The sequence below is a fragment of the Malurus melanocephalus genome, unplaced genomic scaffold (assembly GCF_030028575.1).
Source record: "Malurus melanocephalus ecotype Western Australia unplaced genomic scaffold, MMel_1.1 scaffold_11, whole genome shotgun sequence".
Classification (NCBI taxonomy): domain Eukaryota; kingdom Metazoa; phylum Chordata; class Aves; order Passeriformes; family Maluridae; genus Malurus; species Malurus melanocephalus.
Genome location: NW_026623243.1, coordinates 3021511 through 3048201, shown reverse-complemented (window position 1 = coordinate 3048201; position 26691 = coordinate 3021511). Strand labels below are relative to the sequence as shown.

General features: G+C 42.8%; 1 protein-coding gene across 5 annotated transcripts in view; it reads right to left on the bottom strand.

Moving 5' to 3' along the window:
• Positions 1 to 14123, bottom strand: part of PLXNB2 (plexin B2) — a 248393-nt gene extending 234270 nt beyond the window's left edge. The window contains exon 1 of one of the 5 annotated variants that reach the window (XM_057378720.1): positions 14062 to 14123. The gene's annotated coding sequence lies outside the window, so the exon portion shown is untranslated. Of the gene's footprint in view, positions 1 to 4989; positions 5088 to 13668; positions 13750 to 14061 lie in introns of those variants that run through there. The other 4 variants (XM_057378730.1, XM_057378741.1, XM_057378750.1 and 1 more) reach the window with 4 other exon arrangements.
• Positions 14124 to 26691: the final 12568 nt, after the last annotated feature.

The following is a 26691-nucleotide window of genomic DNA, read 5'->3' as shown; positions in this document are numbered from 1 at the left end:
TCTCTCTCTCAAGAGTGCCCTGCAGGTAGCTTGAGGTTTGGTGTACTCCATCTCCACTCCTTCAGCTAATTCACCCTTTTTGAGTGTTTTGAGTTTGCCAACTGCTCGCTTGAAGAAAGCAATCTGATTTCCTTGAATTTGCTATTCAGTTTGAAGTACACAGGTTTATCCTATTTAAGTAGGCCATAGATATTTATAGCTAAAGTTAGAAACAAGAAAAATATTCCAGCATTCTCAAACTTTCACATGTGCAGCCTCACACCACAAATATAAAACCTAACTTAGATGACACCGTTTTTTTTATCTCTGCTTGAATCAGCCAAATAATATAAAGCTACAGCAAGGACTGSTCCCGTTAGCCAAGTTTCCCATCACTCAGCAATCTGTTGCCAGGTTAAAAACTATTCTATCCCCACTATATTTAATATGCACAATCTAAAGGAAAAGCAAGGCTATTGTAACTGTGACAGAGAAGAAGATAAGACAATACCTTCTGTCTGCCCATGAAGCAGCCATTCAAACATTCAAACAGCCACACAATGACCAAAAAAGCCAATCTGGACTCCCAGATTTGTTGATCTTTGCACCAAGTAGAGCCAGGAAGGTACAGCCTCTTCCACTGACTGCCTTTTCTTCCCCAGGAGATGGGCAGGGAATGGAATGGGGATGAAGAGAAGGTTACTCTGACAATTGGCAGTCCATACACAAAGCTTCTGGGCTGACAATCTCCTGGCTTTGATACAACTTGCATCACATTTGTAATTGCATTACCTGGACAGCTTTAACCTCATTAAGGATTCACAGGTAAAAAGCAGATGCTGAATCAAATCCTATAAAGCAATGTCTGCTTTAAATAGGCTACGTTAAGGAGAAGTTAATTCAGCACTTTCTCTGCCTTTGGTTTGCAAAGAGGATGGATATTCATCATTTCACTGAGGAGAAGAAATATGTATGTCAGCTGAGGTAAGGTTTATTTGAACTAAAGAGCAAAAAAATTGTGTGGTTTGGGATGTTTGAGCTCATGCTCTATTGAAGCACAGCTATTTTAAAAGAAATTATTCCAGGAACACATCATCCTTATCTTGTGGCTAACATATATATAAATGACTAAAATAAATTTACTCAAATTGTAGTATTTCCTCTCCCTCCAGTAAATATAAGACCTTAGCATTAAATCTATATTAAAAAAAAAATCTTCTTATACATTCTAGGGACTACAAGTACAGCCAAACTAGGCCCTTGCAGCCAAGTCTGCTGCTCTGCTTTTGGCACAAGTACAAATGAAATAGAAGACAGATATGCTACATTCTTTCAGGTGTTTTGAATTAACGTTTATGGTACTCCAGGAATTTCTAAGGAAAAAAAAAACCCATCTTCAGCAAATTTCATAACCTTCAGTTGGGAAAGTTTCAGTTCACGACAATAAAGTTTCCATAAGACAGAGCATATGTTCCTTTAAAATACGTTGATTGYAACTATAAAATATATTATACATAATGTATACAATACATTCAATTTATTTTTTTTTTAACAGAGATTCTGTTTCTGAAAAGGAGCAGAGCACACACCATGAATAGAGCTGCTTTTATGAGGASGACAGAAATGTGTGAAGGAGCAGCACTCTGGATTATTATGATACTGCCCTTTGAGGTATGCCAAGGGAGCAAAATTGATAATAAAGGATCTTCTTTTGGGACCAGGAGGACTCCAGCTTCCTACTTGTGCTGCCACGTGCATGAGCTTAAAATTGAAGTTGTGTTTGTGCTCGTGGCCTCAGACTATAACTCGATTGTAGATTTGAATTCCTGCAGGCCTTATACTCTTGGGACCTGCCCTATCTCATTTGGAGGAGATCACATAATGGTTTTTCCCCTTTACAGCCCCACCATCACCTTCAGCTAAGCCTCAGGGTTGATAACCTTAAATCTAGATTTCACATTTAACAGATTTTCCTATAGATCAATTAGTAAAACTGKTCAATATCTAGGCTGGAGCTAAGTATATTAAGCATTAACTATTTATTTGTCAACTTTTTCAAAGTCACATTTTTTAATAGTTGCCTAGACTTGTCTCCTTTTGATAAATACACCACAATGGCATCTGCATATCCTGTTACAGGTATTGTACCCTGCAACTGCTGCATACCCACCACTACAGCATCCAGACTCACAGTTTTCAAACTGAACCTATAAACATCATGGTAGCACTGGGAAATCCTTCTAAGCTTCCTCAAGAGCTTCTTACCTCTTACCAGARGTAAGAATCTTCCTCATATTTAGGTAAAGTCTGCTTCAAAGTTATTTTTTCACATGTGAAGAAAATTCTCTGTATTTCTTTTAGCCCATCCAGATATTTTGGTTTTCTTTCTCTGCTGCAAGCAATAAAACACTTTTATGTTCAATATATGAATAGTAGAGATTTTTTTAAAGCCTAACATTTTGCAAGGTTTTCCTAAAGCTTGTAAAATATGAATGATCTGTGCAATGGCTCCATACATTAAAATGCAACTCGGGCATACCAGCTCTCCATCTCTCCCTTCATTCCTTACTTAAAGGGGTAGGAACCATCCTGGGATGCCTTGCACTAGGAGGGAAAGTACATAGCTAATTTCCTAACTGCTCTGTTTACTTTGCATACCTTGTGGGCAAAAGTTGGCAAGAAAGGACTGGAAGCTGTTTGCTTTGAAATTATCACCCCATTTACAAGATTCAAGAGCAAAGTCTTTCAAACTGAGGTAAGAGGGAAAAGGAAGTGATTCTGTGCATGGTTAATGCTACAGGAGAGTGCTAGCAGTGAACTGGAGGTCATCAGAGAAAGAAAACCAACAGCTACCAAAAAACCTCCCTCAGCGAGTGCACATGGACGTGATGTTTAGAGCACCCGGAGAGAATAAAGACACTAGCCAGATCTATGTAAAAGGGCTGGATTTAGTTTAAAGCCACCTCATATTATTCCAAATGAAAGAACAGCTACACAGGAGCATAGCTGCTATTGAAAATACAAACTCAACACCCTGTTTGCAAAAGCCTCTTCTTCCCTGACTAATAGGGCCACCCAAGATGGGACTGGCAGGAAGGGAAGAGAGCTACAGACACAGGCGGGGCTTGATAACACAAAGAACTTGGCAACAAAATTACTTTAAGCAGGTCTTGAATCCTCTTTTTTTTTTTTCCTTTTTTTTTTTAATGAGGTGGGGTGTGGGGGGCTGCCTTCCAGCTTCTTAATCCATCATTGCAAAATGCATGAGTTTGCAGGGCCATGCTGTGAAGCACAGCAGAGGTGAAGGGAAAATTCTAAATACTTTTTTTCTAAGCTTTATAACAACTACGTAAAATATGGTCTAATACTGGATCAGCTCTCCTGCCCAATCCACAGCAGAGTTCCACAAAATAGTCATGGTAGCACAACCAAGCAGGTCAGTGATGGCAGGAGCTGCTTACAGCAGAGYTGCCACTGAAGATTTCATATCATTGAATGATGGTCTGTGCCTGCTGCTAACCCACTTGGAACAAAAATGCTCCCTCGTGTGCCAAGCCATCTCACGGGTACAGGGAGCACGATGTGAAAGTGCTTTGTAGGAGGCTTTGTTCAAGCCAGGAAATCTGGGGAAGCAAGGTCTGCTTTTGCATCGGGGCTTTTGGGGAGGCAACATGGGATAACTTAGGAGAATTAGCAGGTCCCCACCCTTTCTGGCCAAGAAGTAATGCTGCAATGTCTACTTGACCTACTTGACAAAAATACCACCAAATTGTACTTTTCATCTACAGATTTCCCAAATTCCCCAATGAAAAGAAAAACCAAAAACAACAGTAACAAAACCAATACCCCCCCCCCCCCCCCAAAACAAAACAAAAAACCAAAACACACCACAAAATCACAGAGAAATTAAATTACTGCTAAAGACAGAAACAAAACTACTATGATGAAGTCCACAGTCAGGAAACCTACAGGACCCACAGCAGACAGCAGATTGCACAGATGGCACACTGGACACCAAACCCACATACAAAGCATCCCAGACTTCTGCTATTTCAGTAAATATGCTGGTTTTGTCTGACTGATGCCACTAAATTATTAGCACAATGTTGGAGCATCTCAGTTTGGGACAGAGACCTGTCTATCCATGCCAGGTTATAAAACATGAAAGGCCTGAGAAAATAGAAAAGTCTGAGAGGCAGAGAAATGAAGGAAGTATGTAGCCATTTCTGGCCACGAGTTTACAAATATCTTCTTTTTCAACAAGCTAAGTAATAACATAAAGTAACACTTCAATGCTGCCTCATTCATTAGCTCGAACTTCCAAGGTTGCTAAAACCCTCTTCTGATATCAGAGTTCCTCTTCAAGTATAATTCAAGTAGATTAATTAAATCACAGACAACAGAAAACACATTCTGCCTCTTCAAATTATCAGTAGGAGAAAATAGCATTAAGAGTTTAGTTTCAAGAATGCTGTTTACATTTACTCATTTTACAGGCATCAGGATCAAAATTAAAAGAGAATAACTAACTGCTACAACTGAGAAAAGTAAATAGGCATTAACAATTTGAACAGTGGCAACAAGCAACACAGATTGCAAAAGTGAAGTGCAAAGTGTTACTCTGAGCAATTGAGATATTATGTTTTGATAACTAAGTTAACTTGAAAATTATTCACACCCACAAGTTGCTTAATGTCCTTTTATACTATAAGTCCAGGAGACATGAAACTATGCATAAAAATCACTAYTGAATCAGACAGTGTCCAGGAAAATTGCAAAGTAAATACATCTTCATGCCAGATTATTACACTAAATTTGAGGCCATAGTATTTCAATCTAAACCCTAAAGCACGCAAATCCCACACAGACATCTCTCATCTCGGTGCACCAAGCCAGCTGCACTGAAGTGCTCTACATGAGGAACTCCTTCTCAAGCAAGCAGCAYGACAATTTGGAAGAAGAAATGGAGGTTGAAAAAGCCCTCTCAGTCCAAATGAGTTCTTGGCCCACCTGAGCTGCACCACCATTGGTGGAACGGGTCTTCTTGGGGTTCAGGCTTCCATGCAAATAGTGTCCAGGGTGAAGTGCCTTTTGTGTACTTGCTCCTGCTGGAACAGGCACAGAACAGAGGCTTCAGAGAACACGAGGCAAGGGACATGGCAATAAGCACAATCAAAGATAAAGACTTGCTCAGGGGGTCTGTGGGCATCCTAAGTAAGGAATCATTTTGGAGATGGCATCTAAAGACATTGCAGAAAGTTCCTCATTTTCATTATAAATGCACAAGTGGTAAGAGTAAGGAAGGTGAGATCCATTGATTTTTCATGACATACAGCAATTAAAAGCTTAAAGATGTGACATAAGCAGCAAATATCAAATATCAAAATACATAYGCCAAGCATGTAAAAATTAGTTATCTTAAAAATCCAAAAAAAGCTGTCATTTGTGAGTAGCATCACCATGCAAATGTTATGTTTCTTTTGCAGTTCAGAATTACTGGAATTATGCTCCATTCCAGTGTTTTATTAGCTAACTGGAAATAAACAAGTCCCTGATGGTAAAATTAAAAGATTACATGGTTTAGCAACATGAGAAATAAAAACAGAAAGCAAACCAGAGTTAACACAAGTAGTTGTCAAGTTGTAGTCATTCCAACCAACACAATATTAAGATGCCTGAATGCAGAAGTATATATTCAGCAACAGGGGATGCAGGTAAGGTTTGCAAATCAGAGGATCATGCCCTAAAGAAGAAAAGAAAGCAAAAGGKATGAGGTCAGCACTGCCTAACAGCTAAACATCATATTCAGAGCTTCTCTTGTTATTAAAAGAGCTAATGTGCCTCCTGGGTTCAAAGAGTGAGTGAGAAATACTGAATGGGGTAGCACAGGGCATGCAAAGGTAAAGAGTGACACTGAAATACTGAGCCCAGAACTGTGGCTGATGCTCAAAAATGGATGTTGAAAATTACAGAACCTGCAGAGTAAAACWGCAAAAGCAATTAGCATCTGGGGTTGGGGGGGGGCGGTGGTGCTGTAAAAAGCATTATGTGCAATCAGATTTAAAGATTCCGTCCTTCTGATAAGCCACCCAGACAACTGCAGCTTACTTGATCATCTTTAAAGAAAAAAAAGTTATCAGCAACAAAGTCTTTAATACAACCACAAGAAAACTTTAAAGGGATGAACAGACACAATTCAAAAGCACTGAAGGCTCCTGTTAGAAACATGACGAAGTTCTGAACAGGCAAAACCAAATAGGAACAACACTCTATAAGACGATTTTTTTTTTCTCAGAATTTTCAAGATAAGAGATGCTTTAGTCCAAGAATTTGTTTGGTCCACAAGCAATAGCCTAGTGAGATGTTCAAACAATTGTGGGACTTGACAGCTCTTCTGACCCTAAACTCTAGATGACAGTCTCAAAAAACCTCAARCAAGACCCAGAACGAAAGGAAAACCTCTCAATCAAATAATTTTAAAAACCCCACAAGGATATTGCTCTGCATTTTCATCGGTGCTACCCAACAACGAATTAAATGCACAATGGACTGTGAAATGCTTGTGGAACTTCCCCAGTTAAATGTCAAACCAAGAAACCATCTGTTAATAAACAGAGACATCACCTCTCTAGAGTTTTATCCAACCTACTAATACATAAACTCACACCACCACTCAGTACTCAAGATTGCCAAGGCAAATGAAGTATTTTGGCTTTTCATCTCAGCAGCTTGGGTAGGCAGAAGGTGACAACACCTGGAGCATGCAGCACATGCATGATCCAAGACACAAAGACAGCCTCACGGTTGCAGTTACTGACTCTTGAAAAACTTTTTAAAAGTACTCACAGACACTTTCTGTGTAAAAGCCTTTCAGACAAAACCATTGCCATTTGACATATGTGGGGAAAAGACCTATCCTCAAAGTCGCCCACTTCAGTTGTTTTTTTGGGTTTTTTTTATGTTTGTAACTTACACCCATGTGTAAGGAGAAGTGTACACATCATAACCACAGCTGCAGTTTACATGGGGCATTGCTCAGTTCATGAGGGAAAAGGTCCAGTGCTGATGATGCATGTCAAAACTGCACAGAATAACTTTGTACAGCTTTTAAACTACTTAATCCCACAAGACCGGAAGTAGAAGAGGTCAAAATACKGCTTTTATTGCCTTCAACAGGCCCGACAAAAACTTTAAGTCAATTTGTCTCATGCTGATTRAATGAACCTAGCATGTAAGTGACAACACACTAAAGAAGGACAAATTCATGTTCTTCTGATGCATTTAAGAGAGATGTTGCATATTTTTGACTTCCAGTATAATCAGATGATGCGATGAGCATTAAAGGGAAACTAACTAACTAACTAATACAAGCTGAAGGAAATCATAGCCTATTATTATTAACCATTTCAAGAAACATGCATTTTCAGGAAAGAAGCTTTTATTTGCCTTACATGCCTTGCTTTGGCCCAAGCCAAATTACAAACTTTTCATGATTCAGGATTGTTAATCTCACCCCATATTTCAGTTGCACCCTTATTACCAGATCAATGTGGTTTTATATTTTCTGCCCTCTGATTTTTCCTTGTAGTTGAATACTAATACTAACTGTAGTTTGACTAATCACTATTTTCCTACTGGGAAAACACTGGTTAAAGAACTGGTCCTTCATAAATTCTAAACAGTGATGCCACTAGGAATGTAAGAGCTAGATCTTCTTTATATACAGCTCTTAGACGTCAGAAAGAGATAATATCTCTTCTTAAACTATCTAGAAGATAAACAAGAGCCCTGGGGAAAAAGATGTGAGCAGTTCACTCCCCAAATTTTTACATATTTAAACACAGTCAGTAAYATTAGGCTTTCTGCATCCTCCAAGACACAGAGTTATCACATTAATAATTCCTCTAGATACAGCAAGATTAGTGTCAGGTTTATGAGAGCTTCCTTCAGTCTAAGTCAACATGCAGGCCTAATCCAGTTTAACTAGAAATATGCTAGTCAGGTCTGTTCAGCAATTAGCATGAACATACCTTGTTGTAAAAGAGTAAGTTCTGGAACAATAGTCTTGTCCTACCGATCCTGCAAGTTCCCTTCAGGTACTGGATAGCCAGTTAGATCACCCCGAAGCCTTCTCTTTTCTGGGCAGCCTGTCTTCATAGGAGATGTGCTTCAGCCTGTCTTCATAGGAGATGTGCTTCAGCTCACCATCATCTTCATGGCCCTCCTCTGGACAAGCTCTAACAGTTCCACAACCTTTTTATGGTGCCGAAACCTGCTGCCCACGCTTCTTTGATGCAGCCCAGAACACAGTTGGCTTTCTGGGCWGTGAGTGTTCATTGCTGGGTCATGTTGACTTTCTTGCTAGCCAACACCCCCAAAGTCCTTCTCCTCAGGGCTWCTCTCAGTCCGTTCTCCACCCAGCCCATACCTGTGCTTGGGATTTCCCCMAGCCAGGTGCAGGACTCTGCACTTGRCCTTGTTGARCTTCATGAGGTTTRCACATGAGGATCACCTCTGAAGCTGTCCAGGTGCCCCAGGAYGGCATCACTTCCCTCCAGMATGTCAGCTGCACCCCACAGCTTGGTGTCACTGGAAAACTTGCTGAGGGTGCACTCAATCCCACTGGCCATGTCACCGACAGAGATGTTAAAAAGTGCKGGTTCCAATAGCAATCCCTGAGGAAWGGCACTCATCACTCGTCTCCACTTGGACATCCACTGCAACTCTTTGAGTGCAACCATCCAGCCAATTCCTTATCCACTGAGCAGTCCATCTGTCAAATCCATGTCTGTCCAYTTTAGACAACTATGCCTGTGTGGGACATTGTCAAGCACTTCGCACAAGTCCAGGTAGATGGCACTGGGTGCTCTTCCTTTATCCACCAACACTGTAACCCTGGTCATAAAAAGCCATCAAATTTATCAGGCACAGTTGCCCATTTGGAGCCATTTTGCCTGTCACAAACCACCTCCTTCTTTTCCATATGCTTTCACACATCTCCCAGGAGGATCTGTGCCATGATCTTGCAGGGCACAGAGGTAAGTCAGTATGACTGATTGCCTTCAGTTTTTAGTCGTGGCCTTAAACTAGTGATGCCAGTTAACAAGAAAACAAGTGGAAAAACTGGGAATAAGGTTTTAATTGGGTAACTAACTTCTTGAAGACACACGATTGAATGGATGAATCRAAACTACTAAATTCACTTGTTTTCAGGGTCGCAAAGCTTTTTGACCAGGGCACATTGAAAGTGAAGCTCAAGGCAGGAACTYGGAAGCTAACAACAAAGGTGGAGCAAGGTCAGAAGTGTTTCAGAAGGTGCCAGGTGGACTCTGCCCACTGATGAGAGCTGAGGCTGCCGAGCCCGGGGAACTCAGCGTGGTGCTAATCATCAATCCGTGCTGGCGCCAGCTCCCAGAAGCTGAATTCCAAAGAGAAACCAAGCGTCCCAACAAGCACGTGGCTGGCGACCACAGCTCTGCTGACACATTCCTGGGGGCAAACTCTGTCCCGTGTTATGGTGGTGTCAGACTGAGCAGTTGAGCAGGGGCTGACCATCACGTTGACTTCAAGTTTTTTTTTTTAATAATTGTTAGTTACATTTATTAAGCACAGACACTTTTAGACATTATGACAACTAAGTCTTCCCTCAACTATCTGAGATGGAAACTCAGACAGACCCAAAAGTTATCTATTTCCAGAGATGCAGAGACAAAACCAGAAATACTTGATTTTAAAAGATAAACAAATTACCATCTGACTAAAGAAAGTAAGCCTCAGCTCCACAAGATCTCCTTAACAGCTTTCCAGTCTGTCTGGTTGCTCCAGGGTTTGGGCAAACATGTGTCCTCTCCCTCCTCCATCCGTCCTCTCCTGGCTCCAGGGGCAAGGACTCCATGGTCTCTTTTTGTAGCCAGATTTGAGCAGTTTTGTAGATAGTTAGAGAGCTTTTTGTACCGTTAAGCCACTAATGGTTAATAAAATATATGTGTTCAATACCTTATTTCTACATGTGTTTGATCAATTAAGGACTAAACAATTGAACCACTTATTTACCCAAATACTGKTTTTTGTTGCAACAGACACCCCTTCAATGACCTACTCAGGCTGTGATTTTATTTTAAACAAGGATCAACTGACTGATATCAAATCCAAGTTAGACTAAAACAAAACTCTTAAAGTAATATTCCACTAACCCTACTTACCCCTGGACTTATAATGCTGTTTTTTTTTTTTTTTTTTTTTTTTTTTTTTTTTTTTTTTTTTTTTTTGGGGGGGGGGGGGAGTATAGAAGTGGCTGCATGTCCTAATATTAGCCATTTAAATGCCAGCCTCCACCATAAGGTGAGCTTAAAAATTTCCTATGGTGCATAATGAAACCTGAAAGAAAAGCCAAAATAAATATCCACTATGGAGTTGAACAAAAGATAAAGGTGAGGGAGTAGGAGGAACACCACATCGAGGTTGTTTGTTTACTTAATTCCATCTTAATTATTTAGACTCTCATCTCACTAACAGCTGTGCAGGTGCTAACTTTGCTTCAAGAAGGACCTAGAGTTTTTGTTTGCATAAATCAAGTACATTTAATCAAGTGCACATTAGCTCATCAACACATTGGATCTGACGAGAAATTGCATAAGTGACAATGCCAAGCTATTTCGGTGAATATTCATGATATCTCTGCAGAACAGGCTGACTGGAGGAGAGTGAGAACAAAATGACAGTAAAAGAACGGTAGCAATTACTTTTCTAGCAGTTAATGTTGCCATTAACTGCTTGCTGGCAAGAGCTTAAAGTTGCAAACCCCAATTTAAGCTCGTTACCTTAATTTCACAATTGTAATTCAATATTCTGAATGCAACACTARTTTAACAAATGTCTTCATTCAGTGCTTCATACAATAAATAATTTAAAGGCATACGAGAATGTCTTCATATAAAATTGCTTCAGAAATGCAAACACTTAGTATTATATCTCATGAAAATAAATAAATAAATGTGAAAACCATTTTCTCAAAACTGAGCCAGAATATCCAAACACGTTAGCAACAAGTAAGTGGGACTTTTTTGTTCTTAATAGGCATTCATGAAGAGGTCTCCCTTCAAAATGTAATTTGTCCTCAGGGAGCTTCTGCATGCAAGGCAAACAACTCCCAGYTCTGTAAAACTATACAAAGCCTTTACCCAATTTCCAACATTATCTGCAGAAAATTCAGGCAGAATAAAGGCTGTGCTCTCAGTGAGGATTTCTGCACAAGTCTTCAAATGAGGTGGACAAAGCAAGACTTAGATAACAGAACAAAAACTTGGATCACTTTCTAACTCCTAGAACGGATGAAGGAGGAGAGGAAGAGAGGGCTGTTGAGGTGCACCATCTACTACACCCTTGTGAAACCCAGAATCCTCTGTGCTGTGACCAACCTACCAAAAAGGTCACACAGCCTCTCCTTGAGCAGAGCTGACTCCCTTGACCCCTGCCCACCAAGTCCTGGTATGAGGTAGYTCACTGGACTCACATTTGCCATTTCAGAAGAATTGGTGCTTATGTAGTATGGTTCACAACTGCAGCTTGATTCTGCTGACCCCAGCTGTTTGTCTTATCCTTCTGTCACGACAGGAGATTCATGCTATCAGACTTCACAACATCACACATTAACATGAGCAGCCATAAAATACAGTTTACATTCGTCATATGCTTGTAAACTCTGGCAGATTCAAAGTTCAATAGAAAACAACGCTGAATGGAAGAGTAACCTCTGGCAAAGGAACAGGATAAACAGCTGAATGCGTCAGCTTTTGGAGCCTAASTCAGAGCCACAAGTGTGTATTTCCTGTGCTATCCTTCCCATGTTGACAATCCAGGAGTATCAAAGATGCCTGGTTATCAACACTGTTGTAACAGACTATCACAAGCAAGCAAAGCTTCAGTTGCACGTTTTGGGGGATCATGTTACTACAAAACACAGTATCACATTTTGATGGGTTAACCCTAGCTTCTTACAATCATCTCAGATGATTTAAACAGCTTTTGGTTCCAGAAGCCACCATTCAAACTCTTTTCCCTAACACTGACACCATTTACTTTCATTATTTVTTTCAGTCATATATTTTAAGAAAGACTATTTTCTACCTCACAGGCAATCAGACTAGRCATTAGATCCACAAGTGCTCTAGGTAAGGAGGACAAGCCATGCTAGGCTTRGAAGTAGAATTCCTCCCTTTTGTTTTGACTGGAAGAATGTTCTCTTCTGRTGTATCAACTGCAGCAGCAGCCCCCGGACCCAAGTGTGCTGGATCTGTCTCACAGCCCGGGAGGCAGCCACCGCCAATGTAAATCTCACTCCCCAGCAAACAGTGAGCAGGTCTCCCAGCTGATTTGCCTACAGCATGGTACACAACCCTGCTCCTGCAAGACCAGTTACATATTTTAAGCTTTAGGGGAGGGGAGGAGAGAGGGKAGGAAGTTTTTTCAGCTCAAATTTAGGGCTGACGTCTTCTGAAAGGAGCTGTAAAGAAAACTGAAGTCAATCCTAGGTACGTACCAGCAGCCTATTACTTACCAACCTTTGCTTCCTCCTAAATTCCATTGTAGTGAGAACATAAACAGTAAAATAAGCTTGTATCTACCTCGAATGAATTACCTATTCAGAGTTCCCTCTGGTGTTCAATAAGCTAATCATCACATTCAAGGTAACAACCTTAGTTACAAGTTCCCTCACAAGCAAGTTATCATTCAGAGATAGGGACAGAGCGTAGTGTTGTAACTCATGGACAACAGCAATGCTATTTTCCATCAGATTTCAGAGAGGCAATAAACTTACACTTCCTTCTTTGTATATTCAATCGTCAATTTGTCAATTCAATCTTTGTATATTCAGACAATTAGTCTGATTAACCCTGAAAGGACCCAAATTGTTACAGATCGTTTCTGCCTCCCAGTGTCACCAAAACCACGAAGTCTCGGAAAAGGTAAAATTACAGGTACAACCCATCTGAGCGCGGCACGCAAAGATCTTCTGCACCTCCCGAATAACTATGCCTTGAGTCACAAGCCTTTCCAGCCTCCCATTCGCCTGCACGGAACATGAGCAAAGTACAGTGTATCTAATTAACAGTTTGGAAAGAAAGTTTAAAGCTGCCTCTGCAAAGAGACAAAACGCTCTTGCAGGAAAATCCCAACCGAGCTCCCGAGTCGGCGGTGCGCAGGCGGAGCGCGGGGTCGGCGCCGGGCCAGGGGCAGCCGCAACACCGGGGCTGCTGACCCCGGCCCCGCCGCGGGGTTGCGAAACTCCCGGGAAGAGCAGCCAGCCTCCATCGAGCCGGGCGGAGGGAGCTCGCCGGGCACCAGCTCCCCGGCTGCCGGCCGGGAGGAGCCGACTCCCCACGCCTCCCCCACCTCCCCGCCCTGCACGGCGGCTGGGAAAGGCGCTCCGAGTCCGGAGCCACCGCCCGGGAGCCCCTTAACCAAAACCATCTGGTGGCGGGCAGGGCGGTAGAAAGCTCCCTCCGCCCCGGCCCTAGCCGCCTTCCCCCGGCCCTCGCCCCGCACCGAGGAGCAGAGAAGCTGCTCTACCCGCCACTCAGCAGTTCCCGAGCTGGGGGAGACCGGGACAAGTGGTCGCGGAATCCGCCTTCCCCCCTCCCCTGCGCGCCCATCCCGCGGAGCGCGGCGGCACGGCTGGGGCTGCGTTACCTTCAACAGGTGCAGGCGCCGGCGGCGGGCAGCCCGCGGCCACGGACCGTCCGAGTTCCCGGAGCGGGAGCGGCGGCCCCGGCGGCCCGGGGCGGGTGGCGGTGGGCTGGACAGAGGCGCTACGGCAGCCCCCGGCGGCCGCCCATGCTCCCGGCGGGCCCCGCCGCCGCCACCGCAGCCGGAGTCAGCGCGAAGGCGGCAGAGGCTGCGGCCACCTCCGAGAGGAAGGACGAGAGCGGCGGGGAGCGAGGGAGGGGGAGGCAGAGAGAGAGAAGAGAGAGAAACCGCCCCAAGAGAAATAATCATCACATGGCGGTCACGATCCGCCGCCGCCCCCCGACAGCCGAAGCCTACGCTTGGGAGCCGGGGAAAAGCTGCGAGGAGGGGACACACCTGTAGGCGCAGCACATATCCGCTGTGAGCACAATGCGAGACAGGAAACTGAAAAAACAGCCCAGGGAAGGAGAGAGGCTCCCGTTCGTCCCTCCTTCCCTCCCTCCCTTTCTCCCTCCCTCCCTCTGTCCGTCCTCCTCCTCCTCCTCTCTCCACCCCCTGCCCCCGGTCAGGATCCGCTTGCAGCGCTGTCTCACGCAGGGAGATCCAGGCAGAGGGCTGGGAGGCGGCTGGAGCCGTACTTTCTCCCCGTTTTTCTTTTCCCCGTCTCCGCTTTGTTTTGCCCACCAGCCAGGCGGAGCCGCATCGGCGAAGCGGGGCCGCCCGCGGTGCCGGGAGCTCCCGGGAGCGCTTCGAGCCCCGCCGGGGGACCGAGGCAGGGCCGGGACGCAGCTCCAGCGCTGGGGGAGCCGAGCCCCAGCCGCCCAGGGCCCTCCGGGTGAACAGCGGGGAGCGGCGGTACAGCCAGGACCTGCCTCTGCCCAGCCTCTGCCCGCGGCCAGGGTCGGCGCTTGGCCTCCGCGGGCGGCTGGGGAAGGGTCTGCCTGCTGGTCTGTACCTAGCGGCTTTGAGGTACCTGTCGTACCCCGGCGGTGTTTTKGGGCCGCTCCTGAACATGTAGGACCCGTGTAATTCCCTCTCTTCATCCCCTGAGTCCCTGAGCATCCAGCCTCTTTCCTTGCACAGCCTTGTCGTTGAGGCGCCCAGAATATGTCACTGGCATCACTTTTACTGAACTTGAAGTAGTCTAGGGAATTATCCCTGTTAGATAAATTCTCTGAAAACAATTTCTGCAGGTTGTTCCTCTGTCTCAAGCACTCTGCTAAAAACCCTGGGTGCACATTTTTCGTGCCTTATCCCAGAAAGAGATCAACAGAGTTATTGCAGAACCCACTTCCCGCCTGTTGCGAACACAGCATCGCCTTGCTTTAGCATCATCATCTCCACATTCATATGTTAAATATGTCTCTACAACTAAKGTAGGGATAGTCTATTAAAAGTAGGGATGTCTTAGAGGAATAGCTCAGGTAAGCTTTAGTGAGGTTGTTTCGACTTTGTAACTTTCCATCAGTGGAATGTGGACCAGCACTGTTTCAAGGAGCAAGTAATTAACTGCTCTGGGCACTTTGTGTSCAGCTTCATTAAATGCTGTGTGCATTGTGCTCCCTACTGAAACAACAGGAGAATGCTGGTCCAAACACCGCACTTCCCAAACTGGAAGTTGCTGAAAATTTGTATTTCATCTCAAAATAGCAACAAACACCAAATAAAAAAAAATCAACTCCAAAAACCTGGGCAAGAGTAAAGTTCTACTTTCAGAGAAGATGTTAAAATTGGCTTTCAATCCCTGGTTGTGTAAATTGCCATCGAAGATTGGCAGTGGGTTGGACCATTCAAGCATAAAATAGTGTTATGTGGGGTTTTCCCTTTGGGATTGCACAGGGGAGGCAGAATGTGCTGGCTTGGTTTTGCCAGTCTGGCCCAGTTTTTGTGCTAACCTCCACCAGAAGGGCCTTGTCCTTGTTTATTRGCTTCCTTCCTGCTCTTCACCTGAYTGGGCTGACTCACTGTAAGATGAGAAAGAACAGCTCTGGCATAATTGTAGTGTTTCAGAATATCCGGATTCCCCTTCTGTACCTCTTCACTTACTGGAATAGGGGAGGGGAATCTGAAGAGAGACATGGGACTTCCCTAGGAAAAGTGGTTTAGTCGCTTCCTGCAATCCTTGTGAGGAATCCAGTAAGGAGAAACTCACAGGCTGCTAATGGGCTTGGTAACACCTGACTTTCCAGGCTGCTTTCTCAACATCTGGGCTTCTGGCCAGGTTGTACCCAAAGTTTTGGCAGAATGCCCTGGAATTACCAGCCTGGCAGCTCTCTTTGTGCCCTGGGCTGTGAATCCCTGCCTTCCATCACACTCTGCCCCAGGGCCTTTTGCTGGGGTCTCTGTCACTCATSCCCCTGTCCTGCCTGCTCCAAACCTAATGATCTGCTCTCCCTGCTCTGGGGAGAAGCCCACATCTGCTCCATCTGATGACCACTGACCAGGATTGTACTTGCCATCCTTCTGCTGTTCTCAAGGTGGCTGTACCAGGTTAAATCTAAACCTTGGCCCCCTCCCAACTCACAACACAGTTCCCTCTGGCTGGAACAGTTTCCTCCAGCTCCTGTTCAGCTCCTGTTGCTCTGGCCTCATGACAATTTTTTTTTTTTTTTAAGACTGTGGACATATGCAGAGCCAGAGCAATGGTGACAGTTTATTTAATTCAAAAGTAGAGCTGGTGAAGTGAAGCTGCGCTGAATCCCCATCCAGTACATAACAATCCTTTGCTGTAACAATCCCCAAGCATTACAGGGATTATGAAGCTGAACTGGAGCTTGAGGTGGCCACACAGCATGCCACCCCAGGATAGACATCTTCTCTGCTAAGCCTCCACAAGTTGCTGTTATGCCAGGCACATGTGGATGTGCTAAAGCAGCACATATTGGTCCCTGCTTCTGTCCCAGCTGGGACACAAATGTGCCACACAGTGCTTTGGTTACTGAATCCTGTGCTGAATTTGGCACTTGGCCTACTTGAAAGGTGAAAAGACCACAAGATGGTCTTCTGCTCTTCCTTGTSTTGGAGGCAGCACACCATCCTTCTGACCCATGGAGAAGTGACCCAGGGAGATATTCCCCAGTGAATGCAGATAAACAGCTGCACATCAAAATCTGCTGTTTGCAGCTGAAGGATTATTTCCCTCCTTTATCATCATCCACCAAAAAAGAAAAATAAGAAAAGAGGTCAAATCAAATCCTAAATGCAGAGATGCTTAGAAAAGAGCAACAAGTAAAGGACTGAATGATTAACAGCTTCCCAGACTCCTGGATATCCTCACTGCTGTCATGCACATGCACAGGGTACGGCTCAGGGCAGAAAGCTTTGTTCCCTCCCTCCCCAGCATCGGGATACAGATGATGGGGTTGTGTCTGCATAGAAGCCTACTCCAGATTTCAATTTCCTCTTTATTTCCGCTGCCTGCATTCCTTCTTCCTYTCCTCACCTTGTTATCACCCATTCATTTTTACATGTATCCTTCCGATTTTTTTTCTGCATGTTGTTTTCTTTTACACTGAATGTAACACCTGTACCYCTTCCCTGCCTGCTTCTGTTCCCAGTGCCGTCAGTTCTGAGTTTTGTCCAAGATGCAGCAGTATTGTTCCAAGTACACAGTATTGTTCCTGCTGCTGAGACCTTCAAGGCCTGYAGAAAAGAGCCGAATGTTCAGCTGTTATTGTTAAAAACACCTTGTTCCATGATCAACAGAACTAATGAAGCCAGGTTCGCAGCAGTCTCGTCTCTGACTCATTCATGGCTGTAACCTCGTCTCCCGTTTCTGTTTCATGTGCGATGTGACATCTCTTCTCGGTGCGAGAGGCGGGCGCTGCTGCGGGTCCGGAGCGCCGCGTGCTGCCTGCWCAGCGCGGCTGCTGCGCTGCCCTCACAGCCGCTTCCTCCTTCATCTCTCTCTGCTGGAAAACTCATTTGAGTCTCTAGTCACTGACGCTCACAAATCCCTGGGAACTTAATTATGTTTGAGCTTTCTACCTCTTTTATTCATTTGTTTGCAGCTAACCGATGTGTTCTGACATTTTTATGAGGGGCTGATGGGCAGATAAACAGTCAGATGATTGATTATCAGTCTTTAGGAAGGAAGGTTGTTGCCCCGTGGTCATGAAGGTAACCTGAGAGCAACCCAAACAACTAAAAAAGATCACAGAATCCTTTATAAAGTTCTGAAAATTGCACTTTCTGCGTGCACACTATTTTGATTGTCTATCTGATTGATCCTGCTTGGGGATGTCCCTTATCTCAACTCTCTTCTGAAGGGTGGGGAGGGGGAAGAGAGGAAAAGGATTATTCCTCATTAAGCAGCAATTCATCAGCTGTGCAACGTTGAGATTCAGCCTGTTCTAGCACTCCTGTCACTACCATCCTTTATAAGAAATTTCTATCAATAATGAAAAAGCAAAAAGCACAAGAAGCCAAGGATACAATCTGAATGGGTTTAGTCTCATGGCAAAGATACAAACAAAGCATCTATGAGACTTTTTCACTCTCCATTTGATGTCTCTGGTTTGGATAGGGCACTGCATCATCTTCTGCTAGTGAGTGAAATTACCCAAATATACATATTTATATTTTTGCAGTCCACAAATCACCCTGGGATCTACTTTTTCTGTATAAAAAGTGCTAGATAAATCTAAGGTGTTATTATTAGATTTGTGAAATGTCACTGTGCGCATCCTGATTTTCATGCCCTTTGCACCAAGCTCACATGGCAGATCAATTTGTATACATTTGGGGTTGTTCTTTGCTTGATGGATTTCTCAGTGTCTATTTTCCAACAATGCAGAAAAAAAATGTTTAAGGATAAAAGAACCTAAGGGTAATCTGCAATTCCCTTCTTTTTTCTTTTTTTTTTTTTTTTTTTTTTTTTTTTTTTTTTTTTTTGCTTTGATGCTAGAAAATATTTGATCCACCCAGAGCAAGTGGGTTTTGGTATTTCCTAACCAATCCTCCCTTCATACATTTGTTTACCCCTGTGCAAAATGCTACTCAGTCAGAACTTTTCTTTTGTTTAGTTCAACAAACATTTTGCATATACTTTTTTACAGGTATAATTTGCTGCACAAAGGTAGGAGATAAAAAAACAGCAGGCTCTCAAAACAATTTCCATGTGGAATCCACAGAAAGCCTTATATGGATGCGTGCAATATCTACATGCATATGCATAACTACTACAAGTAACAGCCCTCGCAGTCAAGACTTGATGTTCAGACATTGCCCTGGTTGCACCTGGTTGTGTGCAAACCTGCTTAGGAGATCCTTGGTTAATGAAGATGTTCATGTAGGCAGTGCTTGTGTTTTTAAAGCTATCTTGAATTTTCTGAGTTATTTAATTTTTAAAAAGTTTTAAGAATTTTCATCAGGAAGTTTCAAAACATAGGTTAAATGAAAATTAATATAAAATGYTGACAATGGATATTTGGCCCAGCCTTTCTTTTTTCACCTCCTTTTGTTTAAATAAGCCCTCCACAAACAAACACAAACACAAACACACACACACACAAACACACACACAAACACATGTATATGTAAAAACCAGACAAACCAGCATTTCTAACTTTGATTAAGATAGCTGTCTAGCAAAACGCGGAAGYCATTGCTCTGCCATTCATTTTAACCACAGCCAATATAATAAAACTTGGTGGCAGTGCTAATTCTGCAACTGGTAGAAGAACTGACTATTGGAATCAGCTAACTGCCATGCATGCTTCTATAAATATATCTATATTGTAGGAAAAAAAAAAAAACAAACCCAGAATCTCATTATCTATTAATATTTGAACTCATTTTATTATGGAGAGGTAGGCTATGGGAAGACAATTACAAATAAGAGTTCATGATTACAATGTTCTGTTCAAAAGTRGAAAATCAGATTTACCCATTCTGTGCTGGAAATAATGCATCTTTTTACACTTCAGATATTGTGTGATTAGCATTTTCCAAATATATATTGCAGTAATTTTGTGTTTATACAATTGAAATGTATCTGAACTATAGTAGTTTAGAATGCAGCTTAGATAGTAGGAGTTTAAGATTGTACAACAGCATTAAAGAAGCATTTATCATTTTAAAATACTTAGACTATTCAGAATTCATCAATGACACTTCAGTTAAGAAGGGAAAATAAAGTATTGACTGCTACCACAGAGGCTGTATTTTACCTTTTTATTCAAAGGAAGATTTCCAAGATAATATGTGTGTTTCAAATGACTAGCTGAGCTTCCGTCATGTAATGGCAACTAATCAATAAATCATGTGCCATTGTTGTAGCTCAGCATGTCAAATGCTGCATTTCAGTGTCCATATTTAAAGGTGTTGAGCATTTTTTTTTTTGTTCTTGTACATTTCTAGCTCATTAACCTGATTCTAAGAGTGGTTATTTTCATGTCAATGAAATTGGTAGAAAAATCACGTCTTACCTGCCTCTGCCAAAGGAAGGAGAAGGAATGGGGTAATGAACGGGAAACTTCCATTCCTTAACACTGCTTGCCACCCCACGTGGGCTTGCTAAAGCTACATGGAAAATAAACACATGGCATCCTGCTAGACATACTGGGCGTTTTGATGCTCATGGGAGATGGTAAAAGGATGAATGTTCTTGAAAGCAGCTTTTGGCATACATAAATCATGAGGTTTGTACTGAGGCCTGGGACATRCAACTCAAAGGATTTTTGTTAGATAACAGCATGAAGATGGACAAATAAACTTTCACTTCCCCTGCACATCTCTTTTGCATTTGCTTACCAGAACTCTAGTGCAGTCTTCRTTTGCCATACAAAAACTGCCCGGCATAAGTAGGTGAGATAGGTGGCCAGTATACATCCAGAACTCTGCTTTAAGAACAGTGGCAAACTGCTGAAAAAGCATTAACCTTTGGTGTGATTTCCCACTGCCATTAATCACATTTGGAGTGCCTTTGCCACTCTGTCAGAGTATCTAAAAATGCTCTTGATGAAAGCGGTTGGTTCACTTGGACTCAGGCCAGAATAAAGTGGTGTTTGTCCTCAGAGATGCAACAAAGAACTAGCCAAAGTGCAGTTGCTGTCTTTTGTCTGCAGTAAACAGCTCTGGTTCTTCAGGGTATTGCAAAATCTCAATGTTCTCTATRCATCAGTCTTAAAAATGCCTGTTTTTTTAATGTTTTAATTTATTAGAAGATGAACTTATTTTCTTGTGGACAATAACTCAGGATGTAATAAACACCATGTTTATCACAGGCACATCACAKAACTGGAACTCATGCAATCTGAAGTGAATTGTGAGGTTTTGTATAGGCTTCTGAAAGTACAAAATACAGATGCTCAGTTTTTCAATGGCTCTGATTAATGTGTGTGTATGYRTGTATATATACGTACAAATATATGTATATATGCATCAAGTCTGTGTTTGCACTTCTTTCCTGGATGCAGTGTAAGAAAGCCTGGGTTTTCATTTCCAAAGCAATTAATTGTTGAGGTTGCAGCTATATTTCATTCTAGTAATTATTGCATAAACTGTGCTCCTCTGAGAAAGCAGATTGAAAAGCCTGGTATAAAAATTGTGAGAGCTGAAAAAATTCAGTCACAATGGGCCATCTAAGGAACTGTCTGAGCAGTGGTTCAGGCAAATCAGGATTTTAGTCACCTTTTAGGTAGTTCTGAATGCTTCTTTCCCTCAAGGATGCTCCTCATCCAGGGTGCTGCCTCCTCCCAAAGATTGTCAAACAAAGAGTCACCACTAGTCCCCTACCAGTGGCCCTCTGCAACTTGTGGCCTTTCTGCTAGGACCACATCTACTGTGTGACCTCACACGTGGAGGTTCACAGAGCCCGGCAGCTGGAAAGGATCTCTGAAGTATTTAGAACATACCCCTGACTGGCAGCAATATCATATAGGTAAATTTTGGCTTGTTTGTMCAGAGGAGGACCATGAAGTTGATCCAAGGGGTAGAGCACCTTTCCTATGAACAAAGGCTGAGAGTGCTGGGATTGTTCAGCCTGGAGAAGAGATGGCACCAGTGAGACCTTATTGCAGCCTTCCATTACCTATAAGAGAGATGGGGAGAAACTTTTTAACTGAGCTTGTTACAATAGGACAAGAGGTAATGGTTTAAAACTAAAATATAGCCAATTTAGATGAGAAATAATAGAATTTTTACAGTGAAGGTGGTAAAATACTGGTACAGGTTATTCAGAGAGGTGATCAATGCCCCATCCCTGGAAATACTCAGGGTCAGGCTGGACAAGGTTCTCAGCAACCTGAYCTTGTTGTAGATGTCTCTTCTTACTACTGGGAGTTTTACAACACAAAGTGCCTTCCAACCCAAAGTATTCCATAATTCTGTGATTCTGTGTTCTCCTAAAAATCTCTGTTGATGGAAGTCTGAGCATTTTGCAGGCCATCTATCTACCTTTTAACTGTTATTGTAATCCTATTATCCCATCTGAATCTTCCTAACTGCAGATGAAACACTTTTCCCCTTATGTTAACAAGGATGTTAAAGTGGGTAGGTTCCTCTTGTTTCTTCATTAAAATGTTTTATGTATTTGAAAATTGTGATTATACCTTTTCTAAGCCTTCATTCTTTTCGTTCCTCCACCACCATTCATTCAAACTTCTCATGTAGGYTGAATTTTCTAGGTCTCTGATTATTTTCTGGGCCTATGTATGTGGACAGCTTCATCCCTGAAATGCAGTTTTGAAGAGTGGCTGTGATCCTTCAGCCAAGCCCTTGCCAATGGTGAATCCAGTGAAAAGGTTGCCTCAGTTGCTCTGCARGTTGTACTGCTATTATATGAAACCWGGAAGTCTGAGCTAAAAGGGCCATGGGAAAATGGTGCACTGCAATGGAGAAGAACTGAACCATGCTGGCAAGGGAAGYGTGGAGCCTGTCAGGAGATGGGTTTGCTTGTTAAGTACGCAATGCTTCTAGTGAAGGCAAAGTCTGCAGTCATCAGATAACCTATGCTGATGTTACAGTACCCCAAAGATGTTATTTAGTCTTTCTGGATTTGTTTTGGTTTGCATTTAGCCTCTTTTTTTAGCTGACTGAGGAAGAAAAAATATATCAAAGTAATAAAATATAATCTGAATTAACTAGCTAAATAACTGCCCGGGAGGATAAACTTCACTGTCATTAGAGAAAATAGCCAAACAGAGTTCTAACTAGACAAAAAGGTATACACCTTTTACATGCTGGAATTAAGCTTAGCTGGCCAAACTAAGATACTGTCCTAATCCAATGATGTGGCTCCTGGGGCAGCCATCTCTCACCTAACAGCATGGAGCCTGAGCAGGGGATTGAGTCTGAAGACTGTTTGTCTAAGGCATTTTATAGCAGCAACTGGAGCTGGTAGCTGGGAACTCCTGTCTCCCAAATCTTCACTCTGACTCTATTTCTGCTGCCTTTGGCATGTCTTCCAAGCAGTTCTCTCAGYGTGGTGATACATGGAAGAGTGGAAATGAATGCTGAAAGTAGCAAATGATGATTAATGAACACCAAATCCCTCTGTTTTACCGTCCTGCCCCTTGTAACATGTCCTTGATAATTAGTTTCTTCAAGAGGAGTTTCACATTATAACTAAGTTGGTCTAAGGTTCTCCTCATGATTGATGGTCCCCATCTCCTTCCCTGATTCTGGCCAGATAATTCCCCAGTGTCCCAGTCCAGCTTTTGAACATATCTGACCCCAAAAAATAAGCCTCTTTTGGGAGCCAATCATCAGAATACAACAAGAAAAAAAGAGATATATTTTTTCTGCTTGCAGAATGCCTGATAATATTGCTCCCTGAGCTGGTTTACCACCATGTCAAGATGGTGCTAACAGCAGCATATTGGAATGGAGTTGGAATGGGATGAGMGAATGGAACATGCAGGCAGCAGACCACTAGATCAACCACTGGATAAAGCCTCAACATCCCTTTTTGTTGTTAGAGAGGAAAGAAAGTCATGGGAAGCAATAGTCAGTTGCTTCATTTGTGTTTTCTGAAAACTGTGGTTTTAACAATACTTAAGTTTCAGCTTCTGCATTCCACTGAAGTTGCTGCTGTCTGTACTTGAAATAAGTGGGACGCTTAAGAATGAGATTRTTACAGAATGGCAATGCACTTTAATCCTTCTTTGATGAAGTGTTTTTCTGTTTTTCTGTAAGGTTCCACTCCCCGACCCAGTGTCAGAGCAGAAGCCATTAAGGCAGCAGGAACATTCACATACCCAGCTTTCTGCACACCAGTTACTGTGGGGGTGAGAGTGTTGTGAGTGTGAACTCCTGCTGCCACCCACMTCTCCTGCCTCCATCGCTTACAGAAGGATGGAGGCAGCAGGAGGGGCAGCATAAGCCAGAAATCGAGCAACATGAGAAATGGCTGGACAATTGCAACTGACAAGCAGGAGACTTGTAAGAGGCAAAATTTAAAGCCCCATTTCAGTTTTCCTTGTTAGGATGCTGTCAGGCCTCCTGCAACAATGACAAGCCTGATATTATCTAAGCAATATTGTATAGCTGAGAGCTGAATGAAGCGCTATCAGGCATTAGAATCTCTTCCTAACGTTTTGCTTCTGATACCCAGGAAATTTTGTTCTGCACTTGGAACAGAAGAGAAATCATCATTTGAATAAAACAAAGAAAAACAACCAAACATTTGGCAAATACATTATTTTAATTGTAAATGTGGTAACTATTTGGAAATGTTGATAATTTTTGGCAAGCGCAGCGCACACATGTATGTTATTAGTCACCCAACACATTAGATTTGTGATAAATATACTTCTTAAAATAGATTTTCTCAGTATTTAGAATTTTTGTTTTCTTTATTCAATGAATCTCCAAAACTGTAGCAGATGGATAGGGGAAAAACATTTCTGACCTCAGAAYGGAATCATTTGATGGAATTGCAATAGACAGATGACTTCTGTGTGTTAATAGCATCTTATTCAAAATGGTTACTGCCATGGACCACAGTGCTCTATTACAGACTTATGAAGAAATGCTGTAGAACACAAATCTAGTATGGCAAAGAAGGGTAGAAAAAAATAATTTCATGTACTACATCTGATCCTCAATCCTTTAGCACTTTTTGTAGTTTGACATACATTCTTATTTTTGTCATGTTTTCSTAAGAAAATAAGGCTTATGAACTGATGGTTTGGATTTTTATGTCTTCCCCRTAACAAATTTGGAGCCACTTGTTCCTACAAGAATGAAATCTTGTCTAACTCCGAATGTTTGGGATTTATGACCCAYTGAGAATTTCTGCAGCCTTGGTCCCCTGAGATGGCTGACAGACGAGTGGACTCAGGTCTTGCTCTCATGACCACATTTGCAGCTTGTTGTTAGCTCTGTGTGTATTGATAGCCCAAATGGGAGTATTTTCATAGGTTTAAAATGAAGCACATGTATAAWTKYTGGCAGGGTCAGTTCCCACGGGCTSAGTGTTTCTGTCACCTCATGGAGCAGCTCTCTTAACCCAGGTGAGGTAGAYCCGGGTGCCTTACAGGAGGTTTAATTCTCACTGGCAGCTGGTGTTAGCAGCTAAGTGTTCACACTGCTTCTTTGTTTTCCTGTGGTGCTTTGCCTGGTTCTGAATACCTTTAAAGTGGGGCATGTCTAAAATTACATGTGAAAGGAATATTCATTGTCCTTCCAAAACATGTGCTGCAGGAGTCCAAGAGACAAAACTAAATGAAAGGTCTTTTTCACCTGTGAGAACCATACCAATCTGTGCTAACAGTTGATTTCAGCAGCCTCTTCTGTCACACTCCTGTGGCTGGGAAAAGTTCCTTCCTCAAAGAAAATCGCCCCCCTAACGTTACTCTGAGGCAGGGTGAAGAGAGTGAGGAGGAAATTACTGTTTCTTCTCTTTTGGTAATTTTGTTCCACTCAAAGACAGTTAGCAGCCAATGAAAGCAGTTGTGCTCCTGTTGGCTGCCTTCTTTGTGTATTCAGCAGAGGGAATGGCAGCCTGCTGCAATGGAAGGGCCCTTTTCACCAGAAATCATGGAAATGCCCTTATCCTGGCCCGGAATAAGTAAGCAAGGAAACAGCAGCAGGAGATAGCGCGGTGTGTTGGCAATCGAGGGGAGCAGCCACAGAACAATTGATGTGAAAGCCTTCAGCTGAAATCAGCATGTGGCCCACGCAGCTGGCCAGCCTGGCTGCCTGTAGCTGCACYGAGGTATTTACACCTTGGACAAAGTAAGAGGAGCGTTAAAAAATCCGGGAGAGAATCATTAGACTGTGTTTATTAACAACACAGTGCTTTATCTTCAAAGTGTTGTGCACAATTAATCAATATATTCAGCAAGCGCAGTAAATGGATAGCATTCATTATCACCCAGTCACTATCTTACAAACAGATTTAAAGTGATRAGAAGAAGATGCACTTGAAACCTTGAGAAGAAATACTTTTAACCTACTGTTTGAACTGGTGCAATCCCGTTTCAAACTACTTTGTACCACCTTGTCTTTTCAATCCCTGTTTCATCAGAGAAACCACAGGTRTGAGAGGGCATTTCAGTGTCCTTTCTTATCACTTTGGTATTTGCCTGGAAGGAGATAGAATGAAATCTGTTCACTTCATGGAAAGATGTGATTACTCTTGGAGGATAGCCATCATTTTCCATTATTAGCAGAAGTAGTCCTGAAAAAATATTTTATGTGATCATCATCATCAAGTGTGCACCTCACCTCCTGATGCAGGGAAAGCTGGACTGGAGTTGTGCTTGGTTTGAACCTAAAACTTGTGGCCTTCTCCAGGGTCTGAGAGAGTGCRTATTCAGCAGTATTTTTATCAGTCCCTAACTCCTGGGCTGAATTTAAGCTACTGGCAGTAGCAAAATATAACTACAGCCAGTCCCTTGAGGCAGAMAGATTGCAGTTAATATCTGACTAGCTACAGAAATAATATTTAAAGTCAAACATTCCTAGGTGCTCTCACACAGTAATACATAGGGTGTAGAGCATAGGTCTTATGAGGAGCAGCTGAGGGAGCTGAAGTTGTTTAACTTGGAGGAAAGAAGGCTCAAGGGAGACCTTCCTGTG